The sequence below is a fragment of the Rhinatrema bivittatum genome, chromosome 9 (assembly GCF_901001135.1).
Source record: "Rhinatrema bivittatum chromosome 9, aRhiBiv1.1, whole genome shotgun sequence".
In the NCBI taxonomy this organism is placed as follows: Eukaryota; Metazoa; Chordata; class Amphibia; order Gymnophiona; family Rhinatrematidae; genus Rhinatrema; species Rhinatrema bivittatum.
The window spans coordinates 39760305-39777662 of record NC_042623.1 but is presented as its reverse complement, the minus strand read 5'-3'; positions in this window follow the sequence as shown (position 1 = coordinate 39777662).

The window sequence follows — 17358 nt, the reverse complement described above, 5'->3', positions numbered from 1 at the left end:
ATATAAGTCCGGCAGGTCCCCCTGTTCTGTGATTAGTTGCAGAGCTTTACGGAACATAGCTATAGAGGGTTTTTGTGTGTTACTGGACATCAATATTCTATGTAGGGACTGGAACTGCAGGGATACCTTCAGAGACTGATCATGTGTTTGGATAAAATGCCCGAGTTGAAGATATGAAAAAAGGTCCGTAGCTGGGAGAGAGAAGTGTTGCTGTAACTCGGTGAGTGTAGAGCTGCTGAGTTTTATGGGAGAAGCATTGAGATATATATATATTTCAGCCCCTTGACCTGCCATTTATGAAATGTAGAGCTGGACTGGACTGGAGAAAAAAGAGGCTGATCACAAAAACTCAATAGGGCCGATAGCTTTGAAGGGAGTTTCACCAAAGTACAAAGGAAAGCCCAGGCCTTGCGGCTGGCATGCACGACCGGTTGTTGAGATACTGGGGATGGTAGTTCCGCCTGATATGCCTGTAGTATATAGCTGAGTGATGGAAGGCCCAACCATACTTCGAGTTTAGATTTCAGACTGAAATTAGAAGTACCTGCAATGAAGTCATTTAAGTGTCGCAACATACAGGCCAAGTTATATATGCAGATGTTAGGGCAGTTCAGCTCCCCCCCCCCCCCCCCCCCCCCCCCGGCCACTGGCTGCATGAGAGAATGAAGTGAAATTCGGGCTTTCTTACCATTCCATGGAAATTTCCTAAGCAGCTGCCCAGCCATTTTGCAGTCCCGTTTGGTAAGCCACAACGGTAACATCTGTAGCACTTAGAGTCACTTAGGAAGGACCATCATTTTAAACAGTTGAATTTTGCCTGATATCGACAAGGGGAGGCCCTGCCATTTCTTTTAAGAGTAGAGAGGTGTTCTGCAGCATAAAGGTCCTTGGGATTGATGAGGATTTTGATGCCCAGATATTTCATAGAGGTGTCTACCCACTTTAAAGGAAAGAGCCCGGCCACACCCTCCGTACTTTGCCACCTACATCTATGGCTTCCGATTTTCTTGATTGATTCGTAATCCAGCAAATTTGCCATAGAGAGCTTATGTTTGGAGTAAAGGGGCTAATGACTTCTGTGGTGAAGTGAGAAAAATTAGGATATCATCAGCGAAAGCGGCAATTTTGAAATCGTGGGGGCCATCCGAGTAACCTCTGATTTCCTGTGATTGGGCAATTTTCCGGAGTAGGGGGTCAATAGCGAGAATATAAAGCAGTGGGGAGAAAGGACAGCCTTGGCTAACTCCACGCCCTATGCGCACCATCGATGACTTGCAACCATTCGCCACTATGTGGAATTTAGGATCAGTATATAGCAATGTAATATAGGTTAGTATGTTACCCTCCAATCCATAGCGTTTCAGGACTGAGAACAAATATGGCCAGGACACCCTATTGAAAGCTTTTTCGGAATCAAATCCTATAGCCAGGTCGGGTATCTGTTGGTAGATCGAGGAGGATATAGATGTGAGCAATTTAATGATATGGGAGCATGCTGGCCTGTTTTTCACAAATCCCACTTGATGTTCAGAAATGAGAAAGGGAAGAAGTACACTCAATCTTTCTGCCAACACTTTAGTATTTTTAAATTGCAATGAAGAAGAGAGAGAGGTCTATAGGAAGCGGGATATTGAGGATCTTTGCTCGCCTTAGGGAGGACCGTGATATATGCTGTTAAAATGGGGGGGGGGAGAGTTTTGTTATATATGGCCTCACCGAACAGAGCAGTCAGTGATGTTACCAGTTGTGATTTTAGCAATTTGTAGAAGTCAAAGGAAAAAACATCTGGCCCTGGGGCCTTCCCAGATTGACTAGCGGAGATCACGTTAAGAACTTCTATAGGCATTATTGGGCGGTAGAGAGAGGAGGGAGATTCAGTTGGTCAAAAAATTCTGCCTCATTCTTGGCGCCTCCAGGTGTATCATCAGTGTATAGGGTTTCATAGAAAACCTGAAACACTTCACATATCTCCTTGCAAGTGGTTACTATTTGGCCTTGAACAGTTTTCATAGAGGGTATAAAGGTTCTTCCTCTGTGTGCCTGTACTAAATCTGCTAGGTGTCTACCTCCTTTGTTTCCAAAGGGCCCCTAATTATCATATTTTTGCAAATGCAATAAAATGATGCCTGTTGTGGATGCAGCTCAACATCTCATATAGGGCCAAACGTACTCAACTGGTGTTTCCCAACCTGACATTAACAAACGTGGTGTGGCACACCAGTTTCTATAGGGCAGAGAACACCGATAGAGAAGGAACTCAGGCATCCACAGGCAATATGGACAGAGAAGGAACTCTATAGGACAGGCAATGCTGATAGAAGTGCTAGAGAAGCTCTGAAAAGCCCCATCAGTCTCTTCCAAATTTTAAAACAAAGGGGGGGGAAGTAGAGACATCCATAAACCTGTCACTATGTACCAGCTTCCTCTGTATCAGGCCGATACAGTACAGTGCACTCCGACAGAGCGCACTGTTAGCCTGCTCTTGGACGCGCGTTTTCCCTTACCCCTTATTCAGTAAGGGGAGGAAAACGCGCGTCCAACCCGTGGCACCTAATAGCGCCCTCAACATGCAAATGCATGTTGATGGCCCTATTAGGTATGCGCGCGGGATACAGAAAGTAAAATGTGCAGCCAAGCCGCACATTTTACTTTCAGAAATTAGCGCCAACCCAAAGGTAGGCGCTAATTTCTTCCGGCACCGGGAAAGTGCACAGGAGAGCAGTAAAAACTGCTTTTCTGTGCACCCTCCGACTTAATATCATGGCAATATTAAGTCGGAGGTCCCGAAATTTGTAAAAAGTAAAAATAAAAATAAAAAATTTAAATTGGGCTGGCGGCTGTCGGGCCGAAAACCGGACGCTCAATTTTGCCGGCGTCCGGTTTCCAAGCCCATGGCTGTCAGCGGGCTTGAGAACAGATGCTAGCAAAATTGAGCGTCGGCTGTCAAACCCGCTGACAGCCACCGCTCCGGGTCAAAAGGAGGTGCTAGGGACGCGCTAGTGTCCCTAGCGCCTCCTTTTCCCCGTTTCTACCGCACCACCTAATTTGAATACTGCATCGCGCGCACCGGTGAGGGACCGGTGCGTGCGCCGGGATAGCGGGCATTTGTCCGCTCTCCCGCGGACTTTACTGAATTGGCCTGTATGCAAGAGCAGGAGAAAGGGAGAAATCGGTGTGATGTGGGCAGCCAGTTCAGATCGATACTTTGGCTGCTGCATGTGGTTACCAGCGCTCCTGCAAAGTGCAGCTCCCAACACTCAGAGTGAGTCACATTCAGTGCACATTCTCCCTATTTTATCCAGCCTAGAGATAAGACAGAGGCTGGAAGGACTCAAAGGAGGCTCAGGAAGGGGAAAATGTGTCACACAAAGCAGGGCACTGCTGCCCATTAATTACCACACTCCTGTGTTTTGCTGTAGCTAGCAACAAGATGCATGCATGTTTACCTGTGTTAGAAGCTCCTACATACTTAAGAGCCACCATTGGTGACTTGTTGCTGTGAGATGCCGAGAGCAGAGCCAGGTGCAGGTCTAGATTTGAACATTAAGCAGTGGTGACTTCCCTGTTCCACACTTGATTAGGTCTGAAGGTACACCAGTGTGTTATTGTACTAAACATTTTCCGAAAGACACAAAATGTGGAAAACCTTCTAGTACTTCAGCCCCATAGGTGACCAAAGAGAGACTTCATAATATGCTCAGTGCCTTAAAGACTATCATGAGCCTTTTGCAGTTAAACGTTTCAGCTGATGAGCTCCTTAAAAAAAAACCTCAACCTTCACATTTCATGTGTAAGTATTTTTAAGCTGAAGCAAACCCTTGCATCTTCGTTGGTTGCCGTTGCTTATAGAACTGAATTCAAGTTATTGGGTTTTTTTTGCATTCTCCATGACTGTGCACCACAATGCCTAGCAAATGTTATTGCCTATCAGCCTAGCTGGGTCCTTCATGCCTCACAGCAAGCTTTTCTTGAGATTTCAAATGTAAGATTAGTTGAATGAAGCAAAGAGCCTTCCCCTGTGCTGGCCCTATTTTGTGGAATACTCTGCCTTTGAATCTTAGACGAGCAGATGATTATTCCACATTCAGAAAACAATGTAAAACTTGGCTTTTCTCAAAGACCTTTATGTAATTTAATTATGTTGCCTTGACCTTGCTGCCGGTTTTGTTAATAGCGTTTGTTGCCCTGCAGTCCCATGGGAAGGTGCCGTTTATAAATATGAAAATAAATAAGGACTCTGCAGAATAAATGCTGGTATGAAAGCGCTCTTTCACTGCTAGACTGCACAAGATAGCAGTCCCAGACTTGCAGTTCGGCACCTTCCATGCTGTTTCAAGCAGCTGTTATCAAGATCTAGTCTTCATAATCTTGAATATGGCCACTGCTAGACACTAAACAGTAGGTGAGCGTATCCAATTACTAATCATAAAGGTAACCACATACTGAGTGAAACAAGAAGAAAAAACTGTAAAAAGGTTTTTCACCATAAAACCTAAAGATGCATTTCCTATCTGAAGTCATGCATCAGTTTCACCTTTAACAATCAATTATCTTTTCCAATCATTTTTCCTACAGTCTCATATTTAATGGGAAGAAGCTGCCTGTGATGCCTTGGACTCTGGGATATTTACAAAAGTGCAGCACGTGATAGCATGGGCTAAATGCTTATTAGCTCATGCTATTTTTATTCCAAAAGGCCCATTTACTAATAGCATGTGCCACTGCTACTGCAATAGATGGAGAAGGTACAGAGAAGGGCTACCAAAATGATAAGGGGAATGGAATAACTCCTCTATGAGGAAAGACTAAAGAGGTTAGGACTTTTCAGCTTGGAGAAGAGACGACTGAGGGGGGATATGATAGAGGTGTTTAAAATCATGAGAGGTCTAGAACGGGTAGATGTGAATCGGTTATTTACTCTTTCGGATAGTAGAAAGACTAGGGGGCACTCCATGAAGTTAGCATGGGGCACATTTAAAACTAATCGGAGAAAGTTCTTTTTTACTCAACGCACAATTAAACTCTGGAATTTGTTGCCAGAGAATGTGGTTCGTGCAGTTAGTATAGCTGTGTTTAAAAAAGGATTGGATAAGTTCTTGGAGGAGAAGTCCATTACCTGCTATTAAGTTCACTTAGAGAATAGCCACTGCCATTAGCAATGGTTACATGGAATAGACTTAGTTTTTGGGTACTTGCCAGGTTCTTATGGCCTGGATTGGCCACTGTTGGAAACAGGATGCTGGGCTTGATGGACCCTTGGTCTGACCCAGTATGGCAATTTCTTATGTTCTTATGTTCTTACCACACTTTAGTAAATAACCCCCTAAGAGAGCTTATATTTTCCATTTGGCGTGGACTAAAGGCCTTAGAATGCCATCTGAGCTTTTCTTTTGACAAACAAATCTCATCTTCCTTTGGGTTAACAATCTGTTGCCTAATAGCTTGTAGATAGCACTTTTCTTTCATTGCTTTGTCCTGGCCATCGTGAACCTGGAGGGCATGTGCAAGTTCAAAGAAGATGAAACCCGCCACACACTCCTCTGACACCATCCCCTCAAAAACACTCCTCTCCATTACACCCGCCATCACCAAACCTATTAAGGACCTCATCAACTGCTCTATCACCGCAGGCAGTGTCCCAGACCCACTCAAGCTGGCCATAGTTAAGCCCCTCCTAAAGAAACCCACCCTCGACCCCACCGATCCTGCCAACTACCGCCCGATCTCCAATCTCCCTTTCTTAGCCAAAGTCCTAGAAAGGGTTGTTAACAAACAATTGACGGATTTTTTAGAAGACCACAATATCCTCCACACTCGTCAGTTCGGTTCCGTAAAGCCCGTAATACCGAAACCTACTACTAGCCATGACAGACACCATACTCAAAGGTATGGACCATGGAAACTCGTACCTACTCGCCCTACTAGACATTTCAGCTGCCTATGACACAGTCAACCATCAAATACTATGACCCGCCTAGCAGAAATAGGTATCGCCGGTACAGCCCTTTCATGGCTCTCTTCCTACCTCACACACAAGAGAATACATAGTAAAACTCGACAAGCACGAATCCTCACGCATACCTATCACGCAGGTGTACCCCAAGGCTCATCCCTATCCTCCACCCTCTTTAATATTTACCTCCTACCTCTATGCCACCTCCTCTCCGACCTAGGCCTAAAATTCTTCCTTTATGCGGATGACGTGCAGATCCTCATCCCGTTTCAAGGGTCCATAAACGAACCTTTGCAACGCTGGGAATCCTGCCTCACCACTATAAGTGCCCTACTATCCAAGCTCCATCTAGCTCTAAATACTTCCAAAACAGAAGTACTCGTCATCTCTAATCAGCCTGAACGTTTCACGATCCCCTTGCAACAGGACACCCCCCACACTTCTACTACAGCCCTCTCTCAGACCCAGTTTGTAAGAGACCTGGGCGTCTTCATAGATCAACACCTGAGCTTTAAACCCCACATCAAATCTCTCCTAAAGGGGGGTTTCTATAAACTCAACATCTTAAAAAAACTCAAACCCCTCCTCCACACCCGCGATTTCCGTACAGTCGTACAGACCACCATGCTCACGAAACTAGACTACTGTAACTCCCTGCTACTAGGACTTCCTGCATCCACCGTCAGACCCCTTCAGATTCTACAAAACTCCATGGCTAGAATCATAACCGGCACACGCAAAAGGGACCACATTACCCCCATACTAAAGGACCTACATTGGTTGCCAATATCCTACCGCTCTCAATACAAAACACTCACCATCCTTCACAACTCCCTACATAAACACAATCACACCTGGCTCGATGAAATGCCTCGCTACCGCTCCTCCGACCGCCCCACAAGAACAACCCTTACAGACACCCTTCACATCCCAACCCTCAAAGTAGCGCACTCAACCCACACCAGAGGAAGAGCTTTCTCCGTTGCTGGTCCCACCCTCTGGAACTCCCTCCCCACCCTCCTACGCCAAGAGACATCTTTTCACAATTTCAAGAAAGGAGTCAAGACATGGCTCTTCCGACAGGCCTATCCCGACACAAACCAAACCTAACCTCTCCCCCCTCAGCTCCCCCTGCTCAAACTTGTACCCCCCTGCCCCCTTCTCAGCTCCTCCCTACTCGGCCTCCCACGTTTCACCCTACCCTCCGCCCGACCTTTCCCTCGTCTCCTCCCCCCAGCCTCTCCCCCCTTTCCTTGTCACCTGGCCGACCCTCCCACCCTTAGCATTCCCCCTCCCCGCTACTCCCTTATACCTTCTAAAAAACGCATTTCCTGGTGATTCCCAGTGATTACCTTCCCTCAACCCCTCCGTATCCCTACGTAGGTAAAGAGATCCTTGTATATTTAAATCTCTGTACCCCTTTCCCGCCCTACTCACCCTGCCCCTCCAATACCCTTTTGCTAACCCTTTAACCCCTTTTCCCTTCTATACCGCCCTTAAATCATCCTAACCCCCTTCTTATTTCATATTTAAGTGAATACTTTAAGTAAATGTCTCTCATTACCTCCTTAGCTCTACAATTTTGATTATGACTGTACTTATCATCAACTGTATATAGTTGCAGCTATTTGTGTTCTTTCACTCCTTTCTGTCCAGCCTTTGCCCTTCCCTTAGCCTCCCCTCTCCCACTCCCCGGTATCCTCCCTTTCCCACTCCCCTCCCCTCTACTATTGCTCTACTACGCTATTGTTTTACCTATTTATCAGTTTTACTGTGTTATTGTTATATTGTAACTTTCCTCCTTTGAGTTTTTTGTAAACCGGCATGATGTGTTTCACGAATGTCGGTAAATAAAAGTTAATAAATAAAATTAAAAAAAAAATTAGGTCAGTCAGGTTATCATAGAAACATAGATGCTGGCAGAAAACAGCCATTTGTCCTGCATACTGTGCTTTCACAGTTCTTACTTTAAATGTGGTTTCTCCTATCCTCCTTCGCTAAGAGCCCTTTGTGTCCATCCAGTGCATGCTTGAATTTTGCAACTGTTTTAGCTCCTATAATCTCTGATGGAAGTCTGTTTCAGGCGTCCAGTACATCCAGGTGAAAAAGTATTTTATCATTTTGTTTTGAAACTTCCCTCCCTCAAGTTTCATACGACTGCTAGTATTTATCATTTCTAAATTGCCACCCGTCATACGTATACGAGACCGTCTCTGCTCCATGGAGCTTACCATCTAGTCATGGCAAACCTACGTGACAAGTCTATGGGATGTGTATTTATTTTAGAGATGTGGGTAGGACTTAAAAACAGCCTCAAAAAGGTGAGTTTCTTGATTGGACTTGAATATGGCCAAAGGAAGCATGATGCACTACTCAGAAAGTCGATGCCAGGTATATGGTGTAGCAAGGTGGGAAAAGCAGAATCATCTGCAAGCACAGAATTCCCCTACTGTGCAGCATTTGGAGATGCCGCATTGACCGTGAACAGAGCCCATCCCGCTCGCAGGTGAAGACAATGGAGGCCCTGTGTGTGTCTCTCTGTGATTTGGAGCCTAGTGAGGGTGTGTGTGAGAGAAGGATTTTGTTAGGGTGCGTGTGAAGGGGTGTGTTATAGAGCCTATGTGCAGGGGGGTGGGTGTGAGTGCAAGAGAGAAGGAGCTTGTGTGTGGGTTTGTGTGTAAGAGAGAGAGAGGGAGCCTGTGTGAGGTTATATGTGTACTTGAGACAGCAGGAGCCAGTGTGTGTATGCATGCCTGAGAGAAGGAACCAGCGTGTGCATGTGTGTGTGTGAGTGCGTGTGTGCATGCTTACATGCCTGAAAGAGAGGGAGCCAGCGTGTGTGCCTGAGTGAGAGAGAATTAGCATGTATGTGTGTGCCTGAGAAACAGTGAGGGAGCTAGTGTGTGTCTGCTTGTGCCTGAGAGAGAATAAGCCAGCGTGTATGTGTCTGTCTGAGAAAAAAGGAGAGAGCCAGTGTGTGTGTATGTGCATACATGCGGGCCTGAGAGGGAGAGAGAGCCAGTGTGTGCCTGATAGAGGGAGTCTGTGTATGTGTTTGAGAGAGAGGGAAGCAGTGTGTGTCTGAGAGAGGAGGAGAAAGCATGTGTGTGTATGCCTGAGAGAGAGAGAGGGAGGGAGCCTTGTGTATGTGTATGTCTGAGAGAGGAGAAGAAAGCATGTGTGTGTATGCCTGAGAGGGAGGGAGCCATGTGTATGTGTGTGTCTGAGAGAGGAGGTGAAAGCATGTGTGTGTATGCCTGAGAGAGAGAAAGGGGGGGAGCCATGTGTGTGTCTGTGAGCGTGTGTAAGTTTTGAAAGAGCGTTTCTGTATGTCTGTGTGAGCATGAGAATAATCGTGTGTATATGACAGAGGAGAAAGCTTGTGCACCTCCCTTCCCCTCCCATTAATTCATGACAATCTCAGGGTGACCATCAGTCAAACGTTCCCAGGTTTGTAGAGTGAGTGATTTTATTTTTATTCTTAGTAATTGGATGTTATTTGATCTGTATGATGTTTTGAAATATTTTATTGGTGATTGGGATATTAAAAAAATATATATTATGAGAGCTTTTAATTATTGGATGGTGAGGGTCTGTCAGTTCTGCATGGGTAAGTGAGAGTAAGTCTTCTGCTAATGAGTTGTTTCTATGTAGGGATCAAAGCAGCTTGGCTTGTTTATTTTCCTAGTAGGAGGTGTAAGGTTGCTTTAGGGCCTGCTGTAATATTTGCAGTGCTGCCTTTTCATAAGGTAGGGTTGCAACTGAGTTCTGGCAGTTAGTGCTGTTTTGGAATGGGAGGTTTATTATAATGTAATTGTAATTTAGTTTGCTCATGGCTTTCTGAGGACCAAGCCCACACCCAATATGCGTTACAATGGTCCTAATACCATATGTGTTCCAAGCGTCTTTGTGACGTTTATGCAGGGTTTTCTGGTTGACACCACAGCAATGCATGTAAATATAATATGCATGCTGCTGTTATGTTTTTTTCTTCAAAAGACTGTACTTTGAGTATCCTTTTCCATGTTGTTAATACGTTACGCCCCGACTTCCCTGATACTTCTGCCGGCTTTCAGGATTCGGGTAGGGGTTTGGCTGACTGGAAGGCTCACCTTTAAATCTTGTTTCAAGGGGGGGGGGGGTGGCACCCGCAGCTCTAGCTTATGCAGCCTCCCGAGGCCACCGCATCACGTGACTAGCGAAAAATATATGTATATATGCAGATTCCTGGGAGATGAATTTATAAGTAATGATTGTGCTGATTCCACCTCATGCCTTTAGCTCCAAATCAAGCTTAGCTCTTACAAATATTCTTCTACTTACTGTCATTGTGCCTGTAGCTTTATTCTGAGGGAAGTGTAATCTGCCTTGAGGCCATTTTTGGAAAAAGGCAGAATATCACGCGTTTGGAAATGAATAAATATGTGCATGAGAAGGCTGGGACACCGTTCACGCTAACATCAGGTTCCTTTCCTATGCCCTTATCTTGATTGTTTCACCCTTTTGGCAGTGGCCATAATATGATCTCAGTCCTTTATGGGACTTTTCCTAGAGCTTGTTAGCTTTATGGTAGCGAAGGTTAGCAAATTCAGTACCTGATGTGGTGGGGGGGGGGGGGGGGGGGGGGTGAACGTAGTCCCAGCCAGGCGGGGGGACTTAGGGGTGAGGTGGCGAGCAGCTATGGAATCGGGAAAACACTGGCAGAAATAAGAAAAATCAAACTGGAAAATACAAACTGCAAATGTGTCCCTGGTCACTCGTTTGCTGCTGTAGCTTTTGCATTGTTTAAGTATAAGCATCTGCAGTCTTTCACCTTACCAGTGGGGGGAGCTGAAGGGCTGAAGGTGCATCTCCTTTCCTCCCAGGCTGGAGGGGTCTGCCAGAACATCTTAATGTGTGGACTGCTGCACATTTATCTGTGGACAAGCAGAGGGTGCTTTCTTTTCTCTTTAGTTATTTACTGCTACGGCTTTAGTAAATAATGCCTTCTAACGCTTCCAAATTGAGTTTTAATGTTTTATAATGGTGGTTATTTATTGAAGATTGGGCTGAAGACATTAAACTAAATCAAAATCCAGACTGCAGTCTCCCAAGGCATAGTATGAAATGAAATAGGAGTCTCTTGCTCTCCTCTTTTTCTGAAACCTGGAATGATCTTGTTGCACGTGAAGATATTTTTCCATTTTGACAATCGCAGTTCATCAGCCGCTGCTCGCATGGTGGCCCAGCACGAAAACTCTGATAGGAAAGGCCTCGCCTCCTGTGCTGACTTCACCTGCTGATGTTATGTTTGAGTTTCAGCAGGATGTCTTTGCCCCCTATGTAAATGTAAATTTAGGTGATAATACCAACCCTGTAACAGGAAGATACATGATTCAGTTAGAAATAGGCTTTTATATTGTTTCCATTCAACTGGGTTCAAGACTATCAAGTTGTCCTATTCTTATGCTCTATTTTGGTATTTTTGAGGCAGGTTTCATCTGAAATGACACAGATGATCTTGAAGGGGGGGGGGGGCAGGAAGGGTTACCGAAAGGTCATAAGGGGTGCTTCTGGCCAGATTTGTTTCCTGCTTTCTGATCAGAGTAGCAGCCCGTGTTAATCCTTGCTTATTAATTTTGAAAAGCTGTGTATTAGTTTGAATAAAATATTGTAACTTTTATCCCTCTTATTTTGTTGGCTTTTATTATGCCTCTGTCACTCTGATTGAATGATACTAATTAGTATGCATGACTTGAGGGTGGAAACTTTTATTATAGTTCTACTATTGCGAACGAAATGAGCGTGCGCCTCTCAGGCCGTGGCACAACTGATGCAACCTCAAGAGTAGGGCCCTAAGGTCTGTTTCGATGGTGGGCGAATGAGTCTTTTCACAGGTCAGACTATGACAAAATCCAAAAGTCTAAGACTTTCAGCCGGATAGAGCTGAAAGACCAGGCAGAAGCTGAGGACGGGCGTAGAGCAAGGCTGAGGCTGAAGCTGAGGACGGGCGTAGAGCAAGGCTGAGGCCGAAGCGGAAGACAGACATGGAGCAAGGCTGAAGACTTGGCAGGCTTGAAAACTGGAACAAGGCTGATGCGACCTCTGCTGAGGCAAGGCTGGAACATGTGAGGAACCCTTTTATAGGGCAGGAAGCTGTGATGTCATCAGAAGGTGCCACAGGCTTTTCCCACCACGGGCCCTTTAAATGGAGCAATGTCACGCATGCACGCCTTAGACGTATCGCGGGAGCAGCAGCAGCATCCAGCCACGAGACTGCTGGTGATGTTTGGGGTGAGTGAAGCCGCTATTGGGGCCGTCCAGAGAGCAGTAAACACAATACCTACATTACCTTTGTTCAGTTTTCTTACTTATAAGGATACAAACAGTGTTTCATTTTCTGTGTGGTAAACCTATTCATGCACTTGATTAACTCACATTTCTGTTTAGTATTCACCGAAGAAGGATTTGGAATAGGACCACAGTAAAGTGACACAAATAGGAATGAATATAAAGTATACCTCAAACAATTTACAGAAGACTGTTTGCCAGGAGCCTAGCAAAACTACCGTATTTCCACGAAAATAAGACCTAAGCGGGAAATAAGCCCCAGCATGATTTTCCAGGATGCTCGTAATATAAGCCCTACCCCAAAAATAAGCCCCAGTTAAGATTGTCAGCCAGAAGGACGCATTTAGTATGTCTGTTGCAGCACACAACGAACATATTGAATTATAAAATATTAATATATAATTAAATATAAATAAATAATATTATTGACATTGATACTTAAAATAAATGATAATATAAATTATAATTAAGTATGCCTTTGGACGAGAGGTAAATGCCCACACCCGCAAGCTCTCACCCAAGCACCTATTCACACCCACATACCCCAGCTCTCACCGCCAAATCTCTTCTTCCTTTGCTAGAGGGATGGGCTCCAGTTCCACTGCGGCTTTACTCCGGAGGGCCTTCTTTTTTGCTGCCATGGGGATGGGCTCCTGTGGCGGCCGTGCTTGGTAGGGGTCAGGTCTCCTCTTCACCACCACAGGGATGAACTCCCGGGCGGCCTTGCTTCGTCGGGGTTGCGTTTCCTCTTCGCCGCCACAGGGATGAGCTTCGGGGTTAGCTACTGCCATTCCTCACACCCCACCCCCAGGCTATGCGATGCCTGCCTCACCGACCAATCAAAGGCTTCTTCCTACTCCCACTGGCAGGAAGAAGGGAGGAGGCTTCCGATTGGCCTGCACGGGGGCAGGCAGAATGAAGGAGCCTTCCCATTGAGCAGTGGGGGCAGGAAGAAAGGAGCCTTCCCATTGGCCCGTGGGAGCTGGAAAAAGGGAGAAGGGAAGACTTTTGTACATGAATAAATGTAGATTGTTGTACATGAAAAAATAAGACATCCCCTGAAAATAAACCCTAATGCATCTTTTGGAGCAAAAATGAATATAAGACCCAGTCTTATTTTTGGGGAAATACGGTAAGATACATCCAAAGGTATGAAGTGACCTTATGGAAATTCTCCAAGCTCTGCTGTCTGACCTTTTCAAAGTTTATTTGGAGTCAGGAGAGGTTCTAAAGCATTGGAGACAGGCAAATTTGGTGCCCCCTTCATGAAAGTGGAAGTAAGGAAGAGGCTGGACTCTAACTACAGGCAGGTTAGGCTAATCTCGGTGATCAGAAAATTAATGGAATCTCTGTTTAAAAAAAAAAAAAGAGTGCAGTTTCTGGAATTCAGTGGATTATAGGATCTTAAGCGGCTTGGTTTTACCGTTCTTATCAGATGGTTCTAATCAATTTCTTTGACTGGATGATCAGAGAGTTAGATCAGGGAAGCACGCAAGATGTTGTGCACTTAAATATCAGCAAGGCTTTTGACCCAGTTCCTCACAGGCGACTTCTAAACAAGCTGAGGGTATGGATCCTAAAGTTACCAACAGGGTTTAGAAACTGGTTTATTGGTAGGTGAAAAAGGGAAGTGGTAAAACTGAGCTCACTCTGAGGAAAGGGGGCAACCAGTGATGTGCCATAGGGATTGGTTCTTGGTTTAGTTCTGTTCAACATTTTTGTAAGCGATATTGCCGAAGGGCTATTGGGAAAAGTTTGCCTTTTGCAGATGAGATCAAAATCTGCAACTGGGTAGAGACCCTGGAAGGTGTGAAAAACATGAGGAATGATCTTGAGTTAAAACTAAAACAAACTGCAAAGTCATGCCTTTGGGAAGTAACCCAAGGGAGCAAAACATAGGGAGTGAGGTTCTGCCTATAAAACAAGAACGGGATCTGGAGGTGATCACATCTGATATTAAGGTGGCTCAAATAGGTGGATAATGTGACAGCAAAAATCAGAAGGATTCTTCAATGCACAGGGAGAGGCTTAGTGTGCAGGAAAAAGGAGGTGATATTACCTCTGATAACTGCCTGGTGAGACCTCATTTGGAGTACTGTGCACAATTCTGCAGACCGTGCAACATGTGCTCTGAGTTCAATTTAGGGTATGGATTGTTATCATCTTTCTTTGGTAACCACTTAGCTTCTCAAGAAAAAAAAGAGAGAGGGAGAAACAGTTTTTTTTAACCAGATATAATATTTTATTCATATAACTTACACTTGAAAAGTTTTCTTCATCAATCATGAAAATATTAAATCAAGAGTCATTAAATGAATGCAAATTACCATTTTTGTAAAATGATCTTTCTGATTTTTGAGACAGCAAAAAAACAATAACAGAATTTCCCAATTGCCCAGTCCCTTTCATCTGAATTCAGTCTTTTTGTTACTTGTACCTTTCATCCCTGAAAGGGTCCAGATCCTGAAGGAACATCGTCTTTTGTAGAAATACACTTCACTGCTTTTAGGAGTCCATCATGCCATCTCAAAGGAAAGTTTCCTCAACTTGAGTACTGCAACCTGCTCGGCTTTCTGCTGGCCTCTGGCCTATAGCTATCCTGTTGGTAGCACAGGTTTGCTGCCTTCTCCAAGGGGGTCTGTGTTGACTAGGAAAAGCCCAGCCTCCTCCTGGCTATGTGCATGTTCCCACATGCAGTTTCTCTAACTACTGAGCATGTGCATTGCCCTTTAGCATGGCTGCTGTAAAGCAACAGCATCTAACTTATATGGTCATTCATCAAAATGCGTTATGGACAATAGCGCATGGCGCAAATGCACATTTTTGGGAGGGGTGGGATTTAGTTAAATGAGGGGGAATATCGCGCTGTCCGATAGCATAACACATGCTATCGCATGGTTTTAATGCCAGAAATAACTACACCTTTTTTCCTGGTGTTAGGCTATGTGATTTGCCTGAAATGGCCATAACACAATTCGAGATAAATTTTTTGAACTGCATTTTGGCCATTTCTGGGGCCATCTAATAGGTTGAGGTGAGGTGTTGGTGGTGGTTTAGGGGCCAGTTTTGCATGTACAGTGAGATGTTTGAACAGCACAGTACACCTTGGTGAAGATTTGACATCATTTGGAGTGAGGAAAGTCTCACAAAGATGAAATTTCTACTATGTTATCTCACCCTAGCTTGATGGTACCCTGCTTTGAGTCCATGAAGTGCGGTACTTCTAAAATTTCCCTAAACACGCCCCTTTTTCTTAACGTGGGCATTAACTAATTTTGATGAATCTATGGGTTAGCATGCTCTATGTTCTCCTCTTTCAAGGTTTCTTAAAGAGTAACTCACTATGTAAATACAGTCCATGAGGGTTACAACCACACCTTCAAATGGGTATAAACTGGTCCAGAAGGCGGCAACTATTAAAAGGTTCAATAGTTACTCCGGGGGAATCCTGCGCAAAAAAATTTAAAATTCTGCACATAAAAAATATAAATTCTGTCCACAAAAGCTTAAAATTCTGCAAACTTTATATTGGTCAAAATAACACAATTTACATGACGGTCCTTAAGTAATTACATTTTAAATTAATATTTTGAGCAGAATTTCCCTAGAAATTCACTGTAATAGTGTCCTTTCCACTCATTCTCCCTACTCCCCTGGCCACTTTGCCCTCTCAGGCCCCAACTCCTCCACCTGCCAGTATCTCTCCCCTCCATCTCTAGGCTCAACCCCTTCCACTCTATCTCCACTCCCAAAGTGAGTTTGACCCGTTTCTCAGTACTGTCCCTCCCTCTCTCACACACATGCTCCATTTCTCTAGTGCACATTCACACACCCTCACACAGGCTCCCTCACTCTTTCACACACACACACAGTCCCCTCATGCAGGGTCCCTCTGTCTTGCATGCACACTCTCACAAGCTCTCTTTCTCTCTCATGTATACACCCTCACACAGGCTACCTATGTCTCTCTCAGGAGCGCAGAATTCCCCCAGGATTAAATAGTGTTTATCATTAAGCATATGGAGACAAGGGGAGATAAAACAGACACTTTTAAATAGCTCCAAGGATTAAATGCACAGGAGGCAGGTCTCTTTCATTGGAAAGAAGGCTCTGGAGCAAGGAGACATGGGATGAGGGGGAAGGAGGTAAAATCAGGCGTAGTCTAAGGAAATAGTTCTTTACAGAGAGGGTGGCGATTGCAGGGAATGGCATTTCAGTGGAGGTTCAGACTTAACACTACTGCAACGTAGCCTATCGGATACAGTGAAACACATTAAGATGGCATCCAAAAATACTTGCATGATGTCTATACTTCTACCTCTACTGCTGTTTTGTTCTCACCTACTACCTAAATGTCACAGCCCTATAATCGGAGAGCTGCTTAGGGAGGCACTGTGGTCAGCGTTGCCCTCTTACCTTTTGGAGGCTTGATGTGGCTCCTCTCTCTTTTAGGCACCTTTTAGCTAATTGAAAGAGAGGTTCCATTTATTTATTTATTTGCAAGCATTTGATATTCTGTTTTTATCCAAAATGGCCTCTGAGCCGGTTACAGTCATTGAGGATACTAGCAGACACACAAGTGACACGTGTGATTAAGGTCCTGTGCAGTCATCAATGAATTGGTCTCAGCATAGCAGATATTTCTATCTTATTGGCAATTGGATCATGGGAAGGCCTGACTCAACAGCAATGCCTTCGTCTTCTTCCGGAAAATGCGGCAGGAGCTGTAGTTTTTTTTTCTTTTTCCATTGGACCTAATGAGGTTCTGACATGCACTGCTTTAAATTCCTGCTGCCTGTAGAAATAATAATTAAAAACAAAAAAAAAAGCATTAAACTGATTTTTGGGAATGAAGCAGAAAACCAATTACCAGACAATTAGATCTCAGCAGCACAGCCTTCACCATTTAAAAATGTGCTGAACCTTAGGTTCTACAAACCCACCACATATTAAAGTTGACTTATGAGACAGTGCTGACAAATAAATCCTAAGCTAAGCCTGTGTGTGCCTGTCCTAATAAGGATCCACAAACAAGTTGTGGTAGGTGATATTTCATTGGACTAACTCAATATGTC